Below are 20,260 nucleotides of genomic sequence, written 5' to 3'. Positions count from 1 at the left end.
AACTGCACCATAAATAATCTGTTAACATGCCCTTTCCATATTTTGATATTTTTTTGGGGCATGCATACTGTTCGTGCACTGAAAACCTACAGCCAGGGGCCAGTGCAAAACCTGTGAATAATGATCAAGGATATGCTAAACCGATAACATGAATTCAATAGCTGTGCTAGGGAACTGGAATATCTAGTTTAGCTGAGAGATAGAACAGTATGAAACATAACACACGCAGAAGAGTCTGGAAGTAGTTGATTTGTAGTCGAAAATAGCTGTATATATACTGTAAGTATACAAACACAAAAATATATCACCTTGAAAGTGAATGAGACTATATTAGATAGGGGGCGCTGACCACAGAACTACCCAACCCTTCCCCTATCTTGTGTAAGTGTGAATAATATAGCCAGCAAAAATCACTGTCCTCAGCTGCCTGGGTTAAAAGGGTTATCCGGGAAAAAACTTTTTTTTTACATATATATATCAACTGGCTCCAGAAAGTTAAACAGATTTGTAAATTACTTCTATTAAAAAAATCTTAATCCTTTCAGTACTTATGAGCTTCTGAAGTTAAGGTTGTTCTTTTCTGTCTAAGTGCTCTCTGATGACACGTGTCTCGGGAAGCGCCCAGTTTAGAAGCAAATCCCCATAGCAAACCTCTTCTAAACTGGGCGGTTCCCGAGACAGGTGTTATCAGAGAGGATTTAGACAGACAAGAACAACCTTAACTTCAGAAGCTCATAAGTACTGAAAGGATTAAGATTTTTTAATAGAAGTAATTTACAAATCTGTTTAACTTTCTGGAGCCAGTTGATATATAAAAAAAGTTTTTTCCTGGATAACCCCTTTAACATGTGCAGACAGTCTTATGCCTACAGTCATGGCCTGCGAGATTACAGCCGCTGGGTGCAGGGAGGTCCTAAGCTTCTCCTAGAACAGTGGTCTTCAACCTGCGGACCTCCATATGTTGCAAAACTACAACTCCCAGCATGCCCGGACAGCCGTTGGCTGTCCGGGCATGCTGGGAGTTGTAGTTTTGCAACATCTGGAGGTCCGCAGGTTGAACACCACTGTCCTAGAGCTTTCCCTAAATAATACTTGCTATAGAGTACTGGTTTAAAGCCTAGATGTGCAATCTCTGCACCTGCTATAGCTACAGACTCTTCCTTGCACCAAAATATCAAACTTGTTGACTTGTGCAACATTACTGCAACTCATATATAGACCATGCACCCAGCGGCTGTGATCTCGCAGGCCATGACTGTAGGCATAAGACTGTAATGGGATACATCAGGTGACAACATCTAACATGTATAGTCCTGTTTAAATTAGGTTTTATTTAGATTGTCCTATAGCTTACCATTTCTTATTTGGCTTGGCCGAACGTTCACGTGTTTTCAATGTAAACAGGAGGAGTAAGCCTCCGCCAGATTCTTGTGGAGGCGGCTTATCTCTCTGAGAATAAAAAAAGGGTCGGGCAGAGGAATGTATCCAACCTTTTGTATCCCAAGACATCCTCTACAAGGGGACAGTGTGGTGTCCCGGTACAGGACATGGTCCTGTACCCTCCCTAAGTCCCCTCAGGAAAAGTCCCTGCAGTCCATAGCACTCTCCTGCAGGGTTCACCCCTTTGCTCACCTTCTATTGTCTCATATAAATGCATTGTATATATTGTGTATGCATTGTCAATATGTATAAAGTTTGCACAAATGTGTACAGAAGTGTTAGTCATGTAAACCACTGTCATGTGACACTACCCAGAGTTCCCTGGGTACAGGACCCACAGGCTTTGCAACCAATGGGCTTTAATCCAGCCTCCTTAGTATATAAGGGGCTGTAGTCTCTAAACTCGCTCTCTTGATTCCTGGATTTCAGCCAAGCACAATACCTGTACTATCTAAATTAATCTCATCTAGGCCAAAGCCTAAAGAACCTGCAGCCACTTCAAAACGTGAGTTATCAAGCTCTATCTACAATTCTAGTGACTACTACTCAACTCAAGAATAATATTAGTAGCACAGTGACCTGCATAAATCATCTCAATACTACAGGTCCCAGCAAGCCTGTGAGGTATCCTGTGTCCCGGTTGCCTCAAAAGAAACTGCATATTTGTAAAGGCTGTTTCTTAAGAATTACAAGTAAAAGTTCCAGTTCTTGCATAATTCCGGCTGTGGACATTCTTTTATTGAAAACTGTTATTGGGTTGCTTGACGGCAGCAACCATACCGGAAGAACCCCATCCTGGCGTCACGAACTTTAAGGGGTTAATAACATCTTGCCCCCCCCAGGGTTAATACCACCAGACCCTGCTACACTATTGCAACACCCCAGCTCACCACAAAAGTTAGAAGGCCAATATACACATTAGACATTTGGGTGGTCCTACCAAAATGGGGGGGGGGGGGGGGGGTTGGTTTAGATGACATTGTTTTCTATTGGGGCCTTTACACTGGACCCCCCCCCCCCCAAAAAAAAAAAAAAAAAAACAATGAAATATGATATAGAAATTGGGCAAACAAATAAAATCTCTACCTGCATCAATAGGGCCTTAGGATCAGGGATAAGCAGGGATACCCCAGGATTTTACAACAGCATCAATGAACAGCACCTACAAGCAGATGACTGGTTGCAGTGGTCACATGGGTGTATGGCACAATCACTGGCAACAGCAGCAATAATAACATGTATGGCATGAGACCCGTGGTATTTTGAAAAAAATCTAGGGGCCACAACCACTTGTGTAAATAACAAAATTAATTTTATTACATTTTAACTGCAAACTGATTTCTTTATTTATGTTTGTACATATTCTGATTGACTTGTAATGTTTTTTTCTCACCAAAGGACGAACTAACAAGTAAATAGTATTAAATGTGGATTTATGTTTCATCCAGTTCTATTCTGGGGTGTCCGCCATCTCCCTGAAACTCTGAGCCTGCGAGTGCAGATAGCAGGGAGAGAACATCGTGTACTTACTGGAAGGAGAAGTAACAAGCCCTCCTCCTTGTGCAGGCTGCTCCTTATAGCTAGAGCTGCTACAATAGTGGAATGTGAACGTGGAATGCCGAGGCTCCAACAATGGCCACCTAAAACACTACACAACTTCACCATTTCATTACTGGAAGAGGCTCGGTTGTACATCGCCATAATAAAGCTGTGACTCACTCATGAATCAGATATTTGTTCTTACCCAAATGAATCACCTGCAAACTAGCCAAGAAAGGAATCTTTACATCCTGAGCAGTATGGTCTGCAATGAAGTACTAGTTACAAATGCCAGTGCAGAATACTGAACAATCCTACAATGTGTGAATGAGGCTTTAGGATAACATACAAACAATTGTCACCCCTGAACGGGAAAGAAACCTAAGCTCAGCTGGTCTAAGCTTTTAGCCAGTGTGCTTTCCTTAACACCATGCTTCCTCAGTTTTCCTCCTATTTCACTATGCATGCGATGCAGTCAAGAGTCCTAGCTACAGGGAGGTTGTAGTCCAACAAGGTAGGCCTGACGTAGTAATATGTAGGACTGATATACCACTGATACTCATGTCATGTCACTTAAAGGGGTACTCCACCCCTAGACATCTTATCCCCTATCCAAAGGATAGGGGATAAGATGTCTGATGGCGGGGGTCCCGCCGCTGGGGACCCCGCATTCTACCATGCGGCACCCACCTGTAACGGCCTACGGAACCGCTGGAGGCCCTCAGACTAATACGATCCCGACTACGAGAACGGAAGATCGTGACGTCACGACTCCGCCCCCGTGTGATGTCACACCCGCCCCCTCAATGCAAGTCTATGGGAGGGGGCGTGACAGCCGTTTTCGTGGTCGGGATGGTATTAGCTTGAGGGCCTCCAGTGGTTCCTGAAGCCTCTATAGTACTGTCCAGAGTAGGAGCAAATCCCCATAGCAAACCTATGCTGCTCCAGACAGTTCCTGAGATGGACAGAGGTGTCAGCAGAGAGCACTGTGGTCAGACAGAAAAGAACAACTCAACCTTTGTACATACAGCAACTGATAAGTACTGGAAGGATTAAGATTTTTTTAATAAAAAGTTGAAATTTTTAGAAATCTGTATAACTTTCTGACAATAGTTGATTTGAAAAAAATTGCTTTCCACCGGAGTACCCCTTTAAGATCCTCCTGTCCTCGTAACTGATGGACCCATGGTTAATGTAACGGCTGGTGATGGAGAAGTGGATCCGCTGGACCTGTGTGGAAGATGACATGGGTCGTACCAGGTAGCAGAGTCTAAGGTGCTGCTGGTTTTCACCAGAGCCCGCTGAGAAGCATTAGATCATTGTGCATGTTGTGGATGTGCGACCATGTCTGTTTTCTCTATTTGAATTTGCAAAGCGGGATGGACTTGCTGCGGCAGGCGACACCCAGGTTGTTACCCCTGATACGACTTGTCCACACAGGCTGCTGAGGTGTAGCATGGCACAGGAAGGATAAAGCAAGCTCGTATGTCAGGTCAGGCAAAAGGTCAGTGCTGGTGGCACAGGAGCATGGTCAGGGACGTGACAAGGTGGTCAGAGGCTGGCGGCACAGGAGCAAGGTCAGGAACTTAGCAGAAAGGTACGGTACACAAATAATCAGAACACAGAGGAAAATGCTTTCTCTAAGGCTCTCTCTAAGGGTCAAGGGGAAGTCAGTCCCCTTTATAGGGTCAGCGCCCGTCAATTACCAATTACCGTGCTGGCCCTTTAAATCTCAGAGAGCCGGCGCACACACGCACCAGGGGATGGGTGAGCGCGCCGGCAAACAGAACGCACAGGAGCGTGGAGAGGTAAGTAGGGTACACGGGAGTTCCCACTGTCCGGGGAGGGGGCAGCACAGGCAAGCGCCTGCGGCCAGGACACCGGACCGCAGGAGTGCCCAAAAAAGCAGGGGAGCGCCTGCCGCCGGGACACCGAACCGCAGGAGCGCTTTTAACAGTTAAACCCCTAGAATTAGACAGTTGTAAAGATCTACAGTAGAGACCCCTTTTCAAGTAATATTCCCGCAATCTCTAGTTTTAAAATAAATATTCCTCAACTTTTGATGTTGGGTGGAATGTGACTCATGATGCATTTTGTGACTTTCATGCAATTCAAGTTACTCAGCATTAGGTCATCAGTTAAAAAAAAAAAGTCTACTCCTTTCTCCCAGCTTCATGCTATCACAGCTGTCGTGATACTAAAATTTTAGATGTAGCCTCAGCCTAAGAGGAGACACAGCTCTGAGGGTCCCATCGTACATAACGCAGTACGTCACGTGCAGTGCAGCTGTCTTAGTTGTGACAGCTATCTCATGCTTCCCAATGAGGGACCCGACATGGAGAACCAATGAGCCCACCGGTGCGACCCCCAGCTGCTGTTATTACAGCCATTCTGTATGACAGTGTTTCCCATCCAGGGTGCCTCCAGCTGTTGCAAAACTACAACTCCCTGCATGCCCGGACAGCCGAAGGCTGTCCGGGCATGCCGGGAGTTGTAGTTTTGCAACAGCTGGAGGCACCCTGGTTGGGAAATGCTGCTGTATGGGCACAGACAGCATTTCTACAGTTTCTATGACAGTGTCATAGCAGGTGACACTCCCCTAGGAAATGTACTGCAGTACACAATGGTTACCAGTGATCACCAGTCCATTACACCAGTTTATTTTTGTTCTGATGGATTTATTTCTTGCATTAAATAATCAAGTCCAAACGATCTTTCTGCCTATATCAGTAAGAGACACAGGGGGCTATTTATCAATAATGGTCTTGGCTAGATCATTTTCATTGTTTGTCTAGATGTGTTTTTTTGGGCGGTGCTGCTCCAAATGTATCATATTGTCGCAGTGACCAGGATAAATTTCACGCAGATCTGCACCCAGATCATTTTCTACCGCCGCTTTCAGATCATGTTTTGCCTGCTTCTGAGGGGCTTGTTTGTGTGTGTTTGGCTTTATTTGTTTTAGATTCAATTTTAAAGGCAAATTAGTGCCTAAAAGAAGGTCTGCAAAGAGAGTCTCACATTTGAATAGTGCCACAGGCCAGGAATAAAAAATAATTATTGTTTGAGAGATGGAGGTTTTAGTTGAACAGATTTTTACAATTTTTTTTTTTACCTTTTCACTTTTTTTTTTATTTTGTTATCATCACTTTGTCGGATATTTTTTTAAACTTGGGCACATGAAATTGTTATGGTTTCTTACGTCTTTACCATTCCTTTTTTTTTTTTTTTCCCTTATAAAATAGATCTGATTGTTTCATATGGACAACTGTTTTACTTTTCATTTGCACGTTTTTAAAATTTTTATGTCTTTAAAGGGGTATTCCGGTGCTTAGACATCTTATCCCCTATCAAAAGGATAGGGGATAAGATGCCTGATCGCGGTGGTCCCACCGCTGGGGACCCCCCGTGATATTGCATGCCGCACCCCGTTAAAATCAGTCCCCGGAGTTCGCTCCGGGTCTGATTACTGTCGATCAAAGGCCAGAGCATTGTGACGTCAAGGCTCCGCCCCCGCGTGATGTCACGCTCCGCCCCCTCAATGCAAGCCTACGGGAGGGGGCGTGGCAGCTGTCCCATAGACTTGCATTGAAGGGGCGGAGAGTGACATCACACGGGACGGAGTCGTGACATCACGATCTTCCGATCCCGTGGTCGGGAGCCAGAACCTCCAGAGCTGCCGGAAGCAGATACAGGTGGGTGCTGCATTCTATATTGTGGAGGGACCCCCGCGATCAGACATCTCATCCCCTATCCTTTGGATAGGGGATAAGATTTCTAGGGGTGGAGTACCCCTTTAAACATTCTTATTCTCTACCTTATTCTCTCTTTCACTCTGGCTGATGATTTTTAATTTTTTGCAGACAGGAATAAATAATCTTTTTTTAGTCCTCGTCGGGAGGTGGTCTAGATTTGTGTGTTTTTTTTTTTTTTTTTTGCGTCAGTTGTGGCAAAATTTGCACAAAAATCTAAAACACACAGATAATAAATTCGTGACCACTGCATCCGTCACTTTAAAAAAAACTGGTCTAGCAACACTAAAAGGTCAAAATGACGGATTTTAGAACTTTGAAAAAAAAAAACGCAAAAAAAAAAAAAACACAGAGCGAGAGGAAATTCTAGATCTTCTGGCAAGCAATGTGTTACAGTCAGCCCAGAGGAAGAGCACGGTGCACAGGATACTGCACATAATGCAGGCAGCCGGTCTACATTTAAATGGACCTTGCCCCTTTTCTTCTGGCTCCGGAGAAGTGCAGCTTGCGATCTTTGGACTCGGTCGTGAGCCAGTTCTCTCGACTACACTCTCTTTATTGCCAAGTGCTGTTGCAACTGGAGCCATCTCCTCTTGTGTCCGGCGCACAGAAAACAAGAGCGGCAGAGCTGCAAAGAATCACTGCAGCCATTATTTATAATCTGCCATACAATGTCACCATGCATGTCCACTCCACCGCCCCAGACGGGTCATACAATGAGACCGTGCCACACTACAGGCTCTACGGGCATTGCATATCAAATGCTATTCATTTATTACATTTAAATTTAATTGATAGGAAATATTTCATGTGTAATCTTACTACAAGATCTGCAAAATTATATAATGCCAGCTAAGAATCAACACGGTCATAAGGGACCAAGCCCATGCAGCTTATTGATGAACGTCATAGTCGGCCCTTTACCAGCCTGAAACGACTGATACCAGAAAACAATAGACTGCATTAGACTACACATGAGGCTGTGTTCACACGTGGCATTAAATTAACAATACTGTCGCCATTTAATCGCTATTGTCCGAATATGCAGTAAAAATTGCCAAACAGCATAATCTTACAGAGATTGCACAAATCGTGGCAAAACTTTGTAATTTAACTACAGCCTAAACATGTGAATATGTTGGGTGTCATCACATTAGGGTTCACACATTGCAATTATTGAATATAAAGCCAGTAATGGATGTGAAAAGATGAGAAAAAACGGAATTGGTTAATTTTTTATTTTTTTTATTTTTTGTAAACTGCATCAGATTTGCTGAAAAAGAACACATTTTCAAAAGAATTTTGCCTTGTTTGCACCATGTGTGGCATTTTGTTTTCTAAAGGGGCCTGGCCTCCAAAAAAGAGCAGGCAAGGAGCTAGACTTAAATTGCGCCAATTTTTTTAAACGACTGCGTCATATAAAAAAAAAAAAAAAAAACAGTCCTTAATTATACCATCTTAAAGGTGGTGTAGTACAAGCACACAGTGTAAGATGCGCCAGATTTTTAAACAGCCTGAGTCACTTTTAAAACATTAGCGCAAACTCAGCCAGTCCAGTGATCTTCAAACTGCGAACCTCCAGATGTTGCAAAACTATAACTCCCAGCATGCCCGGACAGCCAAAGGTAACAGCTGTAGGTCCGCAGTTTGGGGACCATTGGCCTAGTCTAACTTTTTGATTCTATTAGTCTTTCCTTTATATGTTTCCTCCATTTATGATCCATTCCTGGATTTGTATTTGAAAAAAAAAAACTTCAATTTAAAACCTAAATGTGTGAATGTGGCCTTAGGTCACTTTGCCTCTAATAATGGACCATGAATGTGCACCATTGGTGAACTCTGCAGTCAACCCTTTTCCAGCCCAAACAACAAGCATTAGATTACATTACACTACATTTTTGATCCCTTTAATTCATTCAGTCTCATCACGATCTAAACACCATGATCAGGCCAAGACCAGAATCAATCTTGAAACCAGTGTTTCCCAATCATGGTGCCTCCAGCTGTTGCAAAATGACAACTCTCAGCATGCCGAGACAGCCAAAGGTTGCCCGGACATGCTGGGAGTTGTAGTTTTGCAACAGCTGCAGCACCCTGGCTGGATCACTGCTCTAAGTGATTATGTGAGGGCTGTAGTTTCGAAACTGTGGACCCCCAGCTGTTGCAAAACTACAACTCCCAGCATGGTTGGGAGTTGTAGTTTTGCAGCAGCTGGAGCTTCATAGTTTGGAGACCATTTCCTTAGGAAAAGCGAAGGGTGGGGTGGAGAATAGTACCACATTGACTGTCATCTAAAAGCACACACCACTCTTGATCTTCTGCACTGGGCAAATTCACAAAATACAGGCGATTGTCTTATAGGGTACTAGCTGAGTCCCCGGTGTTGCCCGGTTTTCCTTCCTAATCCTTGTTGTGGAGTAAAATCAACAGAGGAAGCTTTTGACTTCATCCTCATATATTGTTGTCATATCCCAACCCCCTATCTCTACTTCCTATCCCGTCCTCCTATCTCATCCTTATATCTCGTCCTCCTATCTGCATGTATGGGTTGTGCATGTGCTATTGTGAGTAGAGCTGGGCGGTATGACCAAATGTGTGTATCACGGTATTTTTGTAACTTTTGGCGGTTCCACGGTATATAACGGTATCCCCCCCCCTCAAATTAATTATCAGCTGCCCCCATCGGGGTAAATACTCACATGCGCTGCTCTCCTCGTCCTCCTGTTTGTTGCGGGCCGCTGGCGCTGACATTCTATACTGTGCGGTATCCCTATACTGTATTCCTATGCCCGGGCTGCAAAAGGTAAACAAAATAAACTAACGCATGTTCCGATATCTCGGACTTACCCTGGGGACGGGAACGTCGGAGAGCCGCCAGCCTATCACCGGCCGCAGCGATGTTCCACCTCGGCCGATGATAGGCTGAGCCCACTGTCATGTAAGGAGCCCTGGCCGGCTTCTTACATGACAGTGAGCTCAGCCTATCACCGGCCGAGTCGGAATATCGCTGCGGCTGGTGATAGGCTGACGGCTGTCCGACGTTCCCGTCCCCAAGAAGCAGGTGAGGCCGGTACCGGACCAACGGGAGGTGAGTTAAAGTTTATTTTGTTTATTTTTTACAGCCGGGGATAGGGATACCGCACAGTATAGAGCACTGGTCTTCAACCTGCGGACCTCCAGATGTTGCAAAACTTCAACTCTCAGCATGCCCGGACAGCCATCTGGAGGTCCGCAGGTTGAAGACCACTGGTATAGAGTGTCAGTCCCGGCGGCCGCAACAAACAGGAGGAAGAGGAGAGCAGCGCTTGCGGGTGATATGTGAGTAGTACCCCGATGTGGACGGCGCTGGGCACATATGATTAGCGCAGCGCTGGGCTGATTCATTCATTCCCGAGGGGGGGGGGGGGGGGGCAAGCCGGTATTGCGGTATGGGTTAAAATTCATATCGTGCAGCATAAAAATTTCGGTATTCGGTATGAACCAGTATACCGCCCCGCCCTAATTGTGAGTAGGATTTTTTGCAGAAAACAATTGCTGCAGCCCTATAGAGCGATACTTTAGTCTAATGTACACTACTAAAGTATTATAGTATTCTGCATTCTCTTCCTTTTGAGTGATACATATGTTCACTGTGATGCTGTGAGTTCTTCGGTTTAGTGATGAAAGGTTTTCCTTGCCAAGCCAGCTGTTTTTGAAGTACTTTCCAACTTTTCCATAGGCCGCAAATATGGTATTACTGAATGTTCATGAGCGGTATAGCTCACAGGGAGAATGATATGAAACATCCAGTCTGTTTGAAATATGGACTGACAGCTGGGCAACCTCAAAGAGTGGGAGAGATTACTTTTTTTTTTAAATGTAGAAATGTTTCCAAAACTATATTTACAGTGATTCAGGGGGAAAAAAAACTTTCCCCTGAAATACAGATATCCCACTGCTGGATTGTTGTATTAGAAGGCAAATTTTGGTGGCGACACAGTGGTTTTCCAGTTTTCCAGGACAGTTTTGGGAGTGTTTTAGCTCCTAACCCATGTCCTCGATTTCTGACATGTTCTCCATTTCCATGCCCCATGTTTGTTCATATCTGAAATACATGTCAAAAAAACAAATGAGTATTTCCATTGAAAACAATGGAACGTGCACTGTGCAAAAAATATGCACAGGTGTGTAAAATAGGTGCGCAAAAACTATGCACAGAAAAATGGTCTGTGAACATACTATTAGATTAGGCCATTAATATGTAGTGTGTAGTGTATGACTATTAGGGATCAATCTACCATAGAGCGCCAAAAACTGATATTGTTAGCACAGGCAGTGTGGCTCATCCATCCTAGAGACTGTGCCTGCTTCCGCAACTCAGACCCATTTAGTTCTCTACCCACGTCAACAATAAAGGGAAAGCGGCAATCACTTTATTGTGCTGATTTCAGGGGGGGGGGGGGCAGAAATCCCCTTTAAGGGTCTATTCACACAGTATTCTGCACAGATTTGATGCGCAGGATATGAAGCTGTGTTCAGTCAATCAGTTTACATTGAAATCTGCAGCAGAAAATCCTGCGCATCAAATCTGTACAGAATACTGTACGTGTGAATAGACCCTAAGGGTGCGTTCACACCCTATTACTAGCAGCAGGTATCCCGCTGCAGGAAACCCGCTGCGAGTTACGCTACCATTGATATAAATGGGTCCACAGACAGTCCGCAATAGTGTCAGATTTGCGGACTGTCCGCGGACCCATTCAAATAAATGGTAGCGTAACTCACAGCGGGAAACCTGCTGCTAGTTACTAGCGTGTGAACGTACCCTTTAAGTGTTTTTCCGGGCTTTTGATACTGATGACCTATCCACAGGAAACCCACCATTCCCAGTGTTCTGCCGTGGCTTCAATACACAGTAGTTGGCTCCATTCATTTTGTAGTGGTGGCACCCGGTAACTGCAGGGCACTGCAGGACCACTTTACTGCACCAAGAGCCAACTGCTTCCGGACATTCATTTTGTACGTGCCGAAAGGCAAAGCGGTGCTGAACAGCTGATCAGTGGGGGGATCAGCAAATCCCAGGTCAGACATTGATGGCCTATCCTTTGTGTAAGCCATGAATGTTAAATGCCTGGAAAAGCCCGTTAGGGCCTTGTTCATATGGCCACGTATCACTTATTCTAGGGCAGTGGTCTCCAAACTGTGGACCTCTAGCTGTAGAAAAACTGTTGGGAGTTGTGGTTTTGCAACAGCTGAAGGTCAAATGTTTGGAAACCTAGGTTCTGGGGCAGGTATAGGCAACCTTTGGCACTGAAGATGTTTTGGACTGCATCTCCGATGATGCTTTGGCAGCATTTTGGATGTAAGGTGGTCTAAGGGTGGGTTCACACCACGTTTTTGCAATACAGTTCCCGTATATGTTTTCAATGTGAAAACCGTATGGAACCGTATTGTATTGAAAACTGTATACATTGACTCTCCTTTGAAATCCACATGCCAAAAGATGCATAAGTTTGTGTCCGTTTTGCATCCTGTAAGGTTTTGTCAGTTTGTTTCCGGTACCCAAAACCGTAGTCTACCACGTTTTTTGGTCTGGGTGAAAAAACGTATTAAACTATATAAGTTTTTTTTAAACATAGGAGTCAATGGGAACCGAAAAGAACCTTTTGTGCGTACAGTTCCATCCGTTTTTCACCATACAGTTTTTGACTTTTCACAGTTTTTTTTCTTGGAATTTCAATCAAACAAGTGAAACGTTATTCATAATGGAGTGAAAAGTTAAAAACTTATAAGTTTTTTTCTTAAAAAACTGATCCAACTGGACATCATTTTGTAAACCGCATACGGTTTTTAACCATAAACAGGTTAAAAATTGTACACACGTTTTGATACAGTTTAGTCTGGTTTTGAGGAATCCGTTTTTCATCAAAAACCTGATCCAGGAACTGTATTGCAAAAACGTGGTGTGAATGCAGCCTAAAACATCTAGCATATCTAGGGTGTGCTCCAGTTTTTTGCCATGGGTTTTTACTCTGTATTCCTGAGTATTCTGTGTTTTGGACTTGGTTTCCTAAAACATTGTGGCTTCCAAAAAATTCCATGTCATGTTAATTCCACAACCAAACCAAGTTCCAATGGGACTTGGTTTGGTGGTGGAATTAACATTGATTTCTAGGTAAACTTGAATATCCACTTGGTGAACGGGACCTAAGAATTCCATTTAGACGTTCCATTTCCTTATACAGTATCTGCTCCTATGAATTCCAATCTAGCAGCCGATTAAGCTTCCACCACGCTTGTCACTCTACTTTCCCAGACTGCTGAATGGTGGCTGCAGGAGGTCGGTAGTAATTGTAATACTAGCTATTTAACTTGTAAATATACTTTTCCAGCAACTGAGAAAAAAAAAAAGTCTAAATGGAATTTTAACAACTTGACAAAGGAGGAGAACTGAAGTGCTGGTGTAACAATCTTTAAGACACATTATAAAATCTTTATATGGATCATTTTCTGTGTTTATAAGCATGAAAACTAAAACAACAGTTCACGCTTTATAGAGTCGGAAATCAAGACCTTAGAGGAAAATAAAATGTTCTCCGTCTATTACATATTCGTGTTTTCTTGTGTCTTTAACATAGTAAGTCCATCAGAAAAACTTCAGAGGAAGGCAACAAGCATCCATGATGCATCAGCAACAATTACGCACAACGGTCTATACCAGTGGTCTCCAAATTGTGGACCTCCAGATATTGCAAAACTACAACTCCCAGCATGCCCGGACAGACAACGGCCGGGCATGCTGTAGTTTTGCAACATCTTGAGATCTGCATTTTGAAGACCACTTGTCTTCAGATAGACCTCCATGGTTCAAAACCTGGAGGTCTAGAGTTCGAAGACCACCGGTCTATGCCATCAAAAACTGGTAATCCAGATTCATATGTACAGCCCAGAACAAAAAAGGTTGAATATTCTGCGCCGACATTCCGCTGCAGCAGAGTCCTATTGATTTCAATGGGATTCTGCTGCAGTGTCCACACATGTCTGTTCTTTCTGCGGAATGCACTGCCGTCTATGAGAAAGCACATTTCGAAGCAGTCCTAGCGCCCGCCGGATTAGTCAAATGTGTGGAATGTCCGCACATGTTTTCCGTGCAGACATTCCGCACATTTTCCGCCACGTGAACCCAGCCTAAAGGTGCCATTCACTTTAGATAGCTGTCAGCTGAATGCTCGTTCAAGCAACTCCTCTTCTTGACCAGCCCAAAGAGTGCAAGCTCGGTTTGGCCAAGCACGCTCATGTTCTCAATAGCAAAAGCTGCTGCCAGACACCTCTGATGGGTTATCTCCTGTGTGAACAAAAGTTTAGTGCCATTTATAAAACTGGTATCTTTTAACCTGTTGGGGATGGAGGGCGTACCTGTAGGTCCTCCGCCCACTCCCTTTCTATAAAGCAGGGCCACGGTCGAGCCCGGCCTCTAGCAACAGTCGGGACCAGTGGCTAATAGCGGGAGGCACTGATAGCGGTGCCGTGTGCTATTAACCCTTTAGACACGGCGTTCAAAGTTGAATGCTGCATCTAAAATTAAAGTAAACTGCTCCCATCAAGCTCAGTGGGCTGTTCGGCATCGCCGTGGACAGCAGGAGGGTCCCCTACCTTCCTCCTCGCTATCCGATCGCCGAATGACTGCTCACTGCCTGAGATCCAGGCAGAAGCAGTAAAGCAGCAGAATCATTGATCAATGGTTTCCTATAAAAAAACATTGATCAATGTAAAAGATCAGTGTGTGCAGTGTTATAGCCCCCTATGGGAGCTATAACATCGCAAAAAAAAGAAAATTAAAAAAAGGGAATAAACCCCATTTAACCCCTTCCCTAATAAAAGTTTGAATCACCTCCATTTTCCCATTAAAAAAAAACAAATAAAACCCAGTGTAAATAAAAATAAACATATCGGCGAGTGCGGAAAAGTCGGAATTATAAAAATATATTGTTAATTAAACTGCACGGTCAATAGTGTATTTTTGGTCACTTTTTATATCATGAAAAAATTTATAAAAAGCGATCAAAAAGGCCGATCAATACAAATATGGTACCGATAAAAACTTCAGATCACGGCACAAAAAATGAGCCCTCATAATGCCCCGCACGCAGAAAAATAAAAAAAAGTTATAGGGGTTAGAAGATGACAATTTTAAAAGTATACATTTTCCTGCATGTAGTTATGATTTTTCCCAGAAGTACGACAAAATCAAACCTATATAAGTAGGGTATCATTTTAATCGTATGGACCTACAGAATAAAGAGAAGGTTTCATTTCTACCGAAAAATTTACTGCGTAGAAACGGAAGCCCCCAAAAGTTACAAAATGGCGTTTTTTTCTTCAATTTTGTCGCACAATTATTTTTTTTCCTGTTTCGCCGTAGATTTATGGGTAAAATGACTGACGTCATTACAAAGTAGAATTGGTGGCACAAAAAATAAGCCATCATATGGATTTTTAGTTGCAAAATTGAAAGGGTTATCGTTTTTAAAAGGTGAGGAGGAAAAAAACGAAAGTGCAAAAACGGAAAAACCCTCCCTCCCCAAGGGGTTAATATGGCCCTCAGACATCAGGGTTTGGGTGCAACTGGTATATCTGTCCCCTTGATGTCACCCATAGCCTGCTACATGGCCCTAACGTACTTTTATGTGCCTCTGATTTTATTCACATAGGGGGAGATTTATCAAAACCTGTCCAGAGGAAAAGTTGCTGAGTTGCTCATAGCAACCAATCAGATTGTTTCTTTAAATTTTGAAAGGCCTCTGCAAAATGAAAGAAGCGATCTGATTGGTTGCTATAGGCAACTCAGTAACTTTTCCTCTTGACAGGTTTTGATAAATCTCCCCTTATGTGTATAAAGTCAGAGGCGCATGAAAGTACATTAGGGCCATGTAGCAGGCTATGGGTGCCATCAAGGGGGACAGATATACCAGTTGCACCCAAACCCTGATGTCTGAGGGCCATATTCTAGAAATAATATACATATGCTGAGGTACCATACAGCAGACGGAGTTCCTATAAGGACCCTATCTGCTTCTGTCCTATCTACAACTCATAGCATGTGCGGACAGCCATCAGCATGCTGGGAGTTGTAGTTTTGCAACAGCTGGAGGTCCACAGTTTGAAGACCTCAGCCCTAAAGGCTTTTGTAGCTAACATTGCATTTTCTCTTTTTTTTTGGCATATAAAATCTGATTCCTAAAAGTAAGAATTCGATTGTTAGGCTATATACAGATGTAGCACAGCCAAAAGTATAATTTAACTCTTTTGGGGCTATGTATGAAGATTACTCTCCAAACTATGGCAGTAGGTTTACCCATATTCATTCAATTCGCAAGTGCTGATACGTTCACTGGCTGTGTCCATGGGTCCATAATATCCATGCTTTGGGACAGAATTTCAAACTATAGTATATTATTGTTGGTTCAGCAGTGAGAGCTATTGTTTTGACTCAATGGCGCCCCTAGTTTAAATTCATTTGTATTGAGTTCCCGATTTGTGTGGGTTTCCTCCTGGTACTTTGATTTCTTTTCACAATTCAAATACATATTGATAAGTTTACATGGCTTATTTTGAACTTGGTTATAAGGCCCCCATACACATCAGAGGAAAGTCCTCAGAACCTACTGATTTCAGTGGGACTGGCCAACTATTTTATAGGTATGGTGGTCTCCTGACTTTTCCCTGACAGGTGATGTCCGGGAGGAAAGAAGGATTGGGCATGTTGGATTTCAATGCCAATCTATTGTGCAATGGAAAAGGCAATTATAGATATATTTTAGATATTTGTAATTCCTGAAGTTAAGCTCCCACCAGTGGTGGCTGGCAGTGGCTTACAATCTTCACACTGAAAATACATGCATATGCATGCTTGGCAGAATGCATGGGGGAAGACACTGTAGAAAAAGCTACCGGCCTATTGGGCATTTGGTCAACAGCTATTGAAGGTGTAAGGTAGATAGATGGATATTTGTTCTACCTGAAGATAAGCTCCCTCCAGCAGTGGCTTACAATCTTCACACTGAAAATACATGCATGCTTGGCAGAACATGTATGGGAGGAAGACACTGTAGAAAATTCTGTCGGCCCAATGGGCATTGGGCCAACAGCTATTGAAGGTGTAAGGTACTTGAAATCCCCAAATTGGATTACACTGCAGAATATGTTGGTTCTATAAGAAAATAAGAAATCAATTCCAAATTTAGAGGACACTTTTAATGCTATGATCTAAAAAAAAAAAAGTATAATAATAATAATAATAATAATATATATATATATATATATTTAAATTAAAAAGAAATTACAACTATTAAATTGTGCGCATTCATTTCCAAACAATCCGACCAAAATAACTGATACAACAAACCAATGAATAAAGCCTCACCGAAGACTTGTTTATTATCTACTGTGCTGAAGAATGGAAAGCATTTTACTGGAGACGATAACTAATCCCAAAAACATCCTCATAGTATTGCGCTGAGGTTACACACAAAGTTTTACCGCATGGGAGGAGATAAACTTCCAAATGAACGTGAAAACTAACACAACAAAAAAAAAGAACTAAAAAAATCATCTAAACTTGGGGTTGTACAATGTTGTATCTAATGAGAACAAACCATGGGGAAACTGAAACACTGGCTCTGTCAAGTTAAACAACATTCCCACCTGTTTTATGGTCTTCAAACATGTAGACTCTGGGGTGATGGCGAAGTCTTCTGACAAATAACCCTACGGTTAGGAAATACGTGATATACTCAGAAGACGGCAAAATAAAACGCAGTCACGCAGAGCCATGGTGTCGAAGCCCACACGCTTGTGATTGTCTAGAGAATCCTAACTGGAGACAAAAGGTCCAGGAACACATTGTGGCTTTCTGGCCATCTGTCTACAGCTGCAGATACCCATGGCTTGTCCGCCTGAGCCTCCAAACATGAAAACACATCACTACAACCATGGCTTTTTCCTTCTAGGTACGAATCCAGGGAAGGGTATTTTCTCAACCAAAAGTGGAAAATTACTTTAAAAAAAAAAATCTAGGGTGTCAATATAGAGAATTTAGCTGGGGACGGCGCACGCTTTATTAACCCCTGTGTCCACCTACAGCTGCAAAGTGCACAGCTGACACTGCATTAACTCTTCACATGGCTGGAATACACGGAAAAGCCAACTTGAAGAAAAAAAAAAAAAACATTAGCGGTTACCTAGTGAACCACACAAGGCGGTTTTAATAGGCAGGTTAAAAAAAAAAAAAGAGAAACTAAGTTTCCAAGCAGTCGCAACTGTCTACCAAAACCGATTGTAGTCGCTGGACCTGGAAATCGTTGAGAGGCGACCCTGTCCTCTAACTCAAGGGAAGTGCCTAAAGTAGCACAGGATAGCTGACACGGTCACACAGCTTACCACCGACGGTGTCATCTGACATTTTCCTATGTCTTGTCTGTCAACGACAACTGCAAAAAAAATCCTCTCGCTCGGTTCGATGAGAATTGTCTCCCTTAGGGATGTGGCACCCATAAAGCAGGTCATTGCTGATTTCTGATCGTGCAATGGAACAGACCATTATAGATAGATAGATGATAGATAGATAGTTATGAGATAGATAGATAGATAGATAGATATGAGATAGATAGTTATAACGATAGATAGATATATAGTTATAAACATAGATAGATAGATAGATAGAGAGTTATAAAGGTAGATAGATAGATAGTTATAACGATAGATAGATAGTTATAACGATAGATAGATATATAGTTATAAATATAGATAGATAGAGAGTTATAAAGGTAGATAGATAGATAGTTATAACGATAGATAGATAGATGATAGATAGATATTTATAAAGATAGATAGATAGATGATAGATAGTTATAAAGATAGTTATAAAAGATATATAGATAGATATAAATGTATCATGCACAGTAAATGTCAATATTTGTTTGACAATGCTTCGTGTTTTGCTGTGTTTACTGTTTCTCCAGAATATAAATAATAGATACGATATATTTGCCTTATCCAAACCATACTAGAGCAGTGTTTCCCAACCAAGGTGCCTCCAGCTGTTGCTAAACTACAACTCCCAGCATGCCCGGACAGCCTTCGGCTGTCCGGGCATGCTGGAAGTTGTAGTTTAGCAACAGCTGGAGGCACCCTGGTTGGGAAACACTGTACCAGAGACATACAGGAAGGAGACCCCCCCCCCCCAGAGAAGAGCTGTCACAAATCAATGTAACAAGCTCCACCAACACTTGCAACAACTCCAACCCAATGTTGCAATGAACACAAGTGATGGAACTTTACCCATCTCCTGCCCCCCAGCCTATGCCAGCCCACCCAGCTGCTGCCAGTGGGTACCCTCTTTGCAAGAGTTTGTTGCCCACTATCCCAGACCCTGTAGGAAATGACAGGAACTTACCACATGCAGTTGCACCTGAGGTCTAAAGCATCAGGAATGGCCACAGTCCCCTAATCCAGCACCAGATCCATAGGTCCTTGGTGCTGCACGATTATGAAGCCAGTGCTTTCTGCATGATACAATGGATGAGGTGGGGGGGAGAGAGGAGAAGCCACTGGCTGTGAGGCTGCCTGTGCTCCCAGCACTTGCCATCAAACAATATGACGTGAAGTAAAAGCTCTTGCAAGCTCCTTGCCCTGTAGCTCACGTCAAAGCTCCTCCTCTGTCCCTGGCAGAACTCCCTCCTCATAGCTCTCTCTCTTGTCACCCTCCCTTCTTGTGTTGTCTCCCTTCCCCATCCCCCCTCCTCCTCCTCCTCCTCCTCCTCCCCTTCAGCCTCTGATCTGCAGCTCCAGACTACAAGGCTAGAAAGTAGCAGCTCCCAGCCACAGCCTAGCACATGCCCCACTTGGAGGGACTGGCCAATGGCTGAGGGGAGGCCTCTCACATATCACTTACATGTGTCTTTGTCCCAAGAGATGAAGATATGTTAATGCAAATCTGCTGCAAGGCAGTGAATGTGTGAGTGCTGCATACAGAGGTGCTCCCTCCATGCTGACCTGTCAAATCTCACTCTCCCTCATCTGCTGCAATGTATAAGGGAGGGGGGACCTAAAAAAAAAAAAAAAATGGAGAGGTTTATTTTTGCTTCAGCAACTTCTCATCCACTACTGCTGTTATTTTAGGAGAAGGCAGCTTCATATTTTTTGCATTATTCATGGGTAAGGTGCACTTCTTTCGCCCAATACGTCGTGTCCTCATTATACCTCTTCGCTGTAAGGGGCTGGGGGACAGAATGGCTATTTTAATGAGAAATAGAGGAGGGGTTGCATTTCGTATTGCAAATCCTGTAATAAAAAAAAGTCTGTCACGGCTTGCGTTACTATAAGATGGGGTCAGCCAGATGTGCTCGGGGTCTGCACTCTGGGGTATTGCACGGGTGACCTTTGTGGGGATGTACTGTGCCTCTTAGAGTTATTCTCCTGATTGGCTCGGACGTTGGAAGCAATGCAGTGGCGTGTGCCGGCACCATATGAAGGGCCATGGAGTGCCTACAAGT

At 43.4% G+C, this 20,260-nt stretch overlaps 1 protein-coding gene and 1 long non-coding RNA gene across 3 annotated transcripts in view; one reads left to right on the top strand and one right to left on the bottom strand.

Moving 5' to 3' along the window:
• Positions 1-3,145, top strand: part of LOC130362876 (uncharacterized) — a 92,613-nt gene extending 89,468 nt beyond the window's left edge. The window contains exon 4 of the long non-coding RNA XR_008891605.1: positions 2,889-3,145. This is a non-coding gene — a long non-coding RNA (uncharacterized LOC130362876). The remainder of the gene's footprint in view (positions 1-2,888) is intronic.
• Positions 1-19,428, bottom strand: part of SERTAD2 (SERTA domain containing 2) — an 85,602-nt gene extending 66,174 nt beyond the window's left edge. The window contains exons 1-2 of one of the 2 annotated variants that reach the window (XR_008891602.1): positions 19,162-19,428; positions 9,738-10,812 (exon numbers count right to left, since the gene is read on the bottom strand). The gene's annotated coding sequence lies outside the window, so the exon portion shown is untranslated. Of the gene's footprint in view, positions 1-9,737; positions 10,813-19,161 lie in introns of those variants that run through there. The other variant, XM_056567965.1, reaches the window with a different exon arrangement.
• Between the last annotated feature and the right edge of the window lie 832 nt (positions 19,429-20,260).

This window comes from Hyla sarda, chromosome 3 (assembly GCF_029499605.1).
Source record: "Hyla sarda isolate aHylSar1 chromosome 3, aHylSar1.hap1, whole genome shotgun sequence".
Lineage (NCBI taxonomy): Eukaryota > Metazoa > Chordata > Amphibia > Anura > Hylidae > Hyla > Hyla sarda.
Note: the sequence above shows the minus strand (reverse complement) of the source record. Positions and strands in the feature narration are given on the sequence as shown.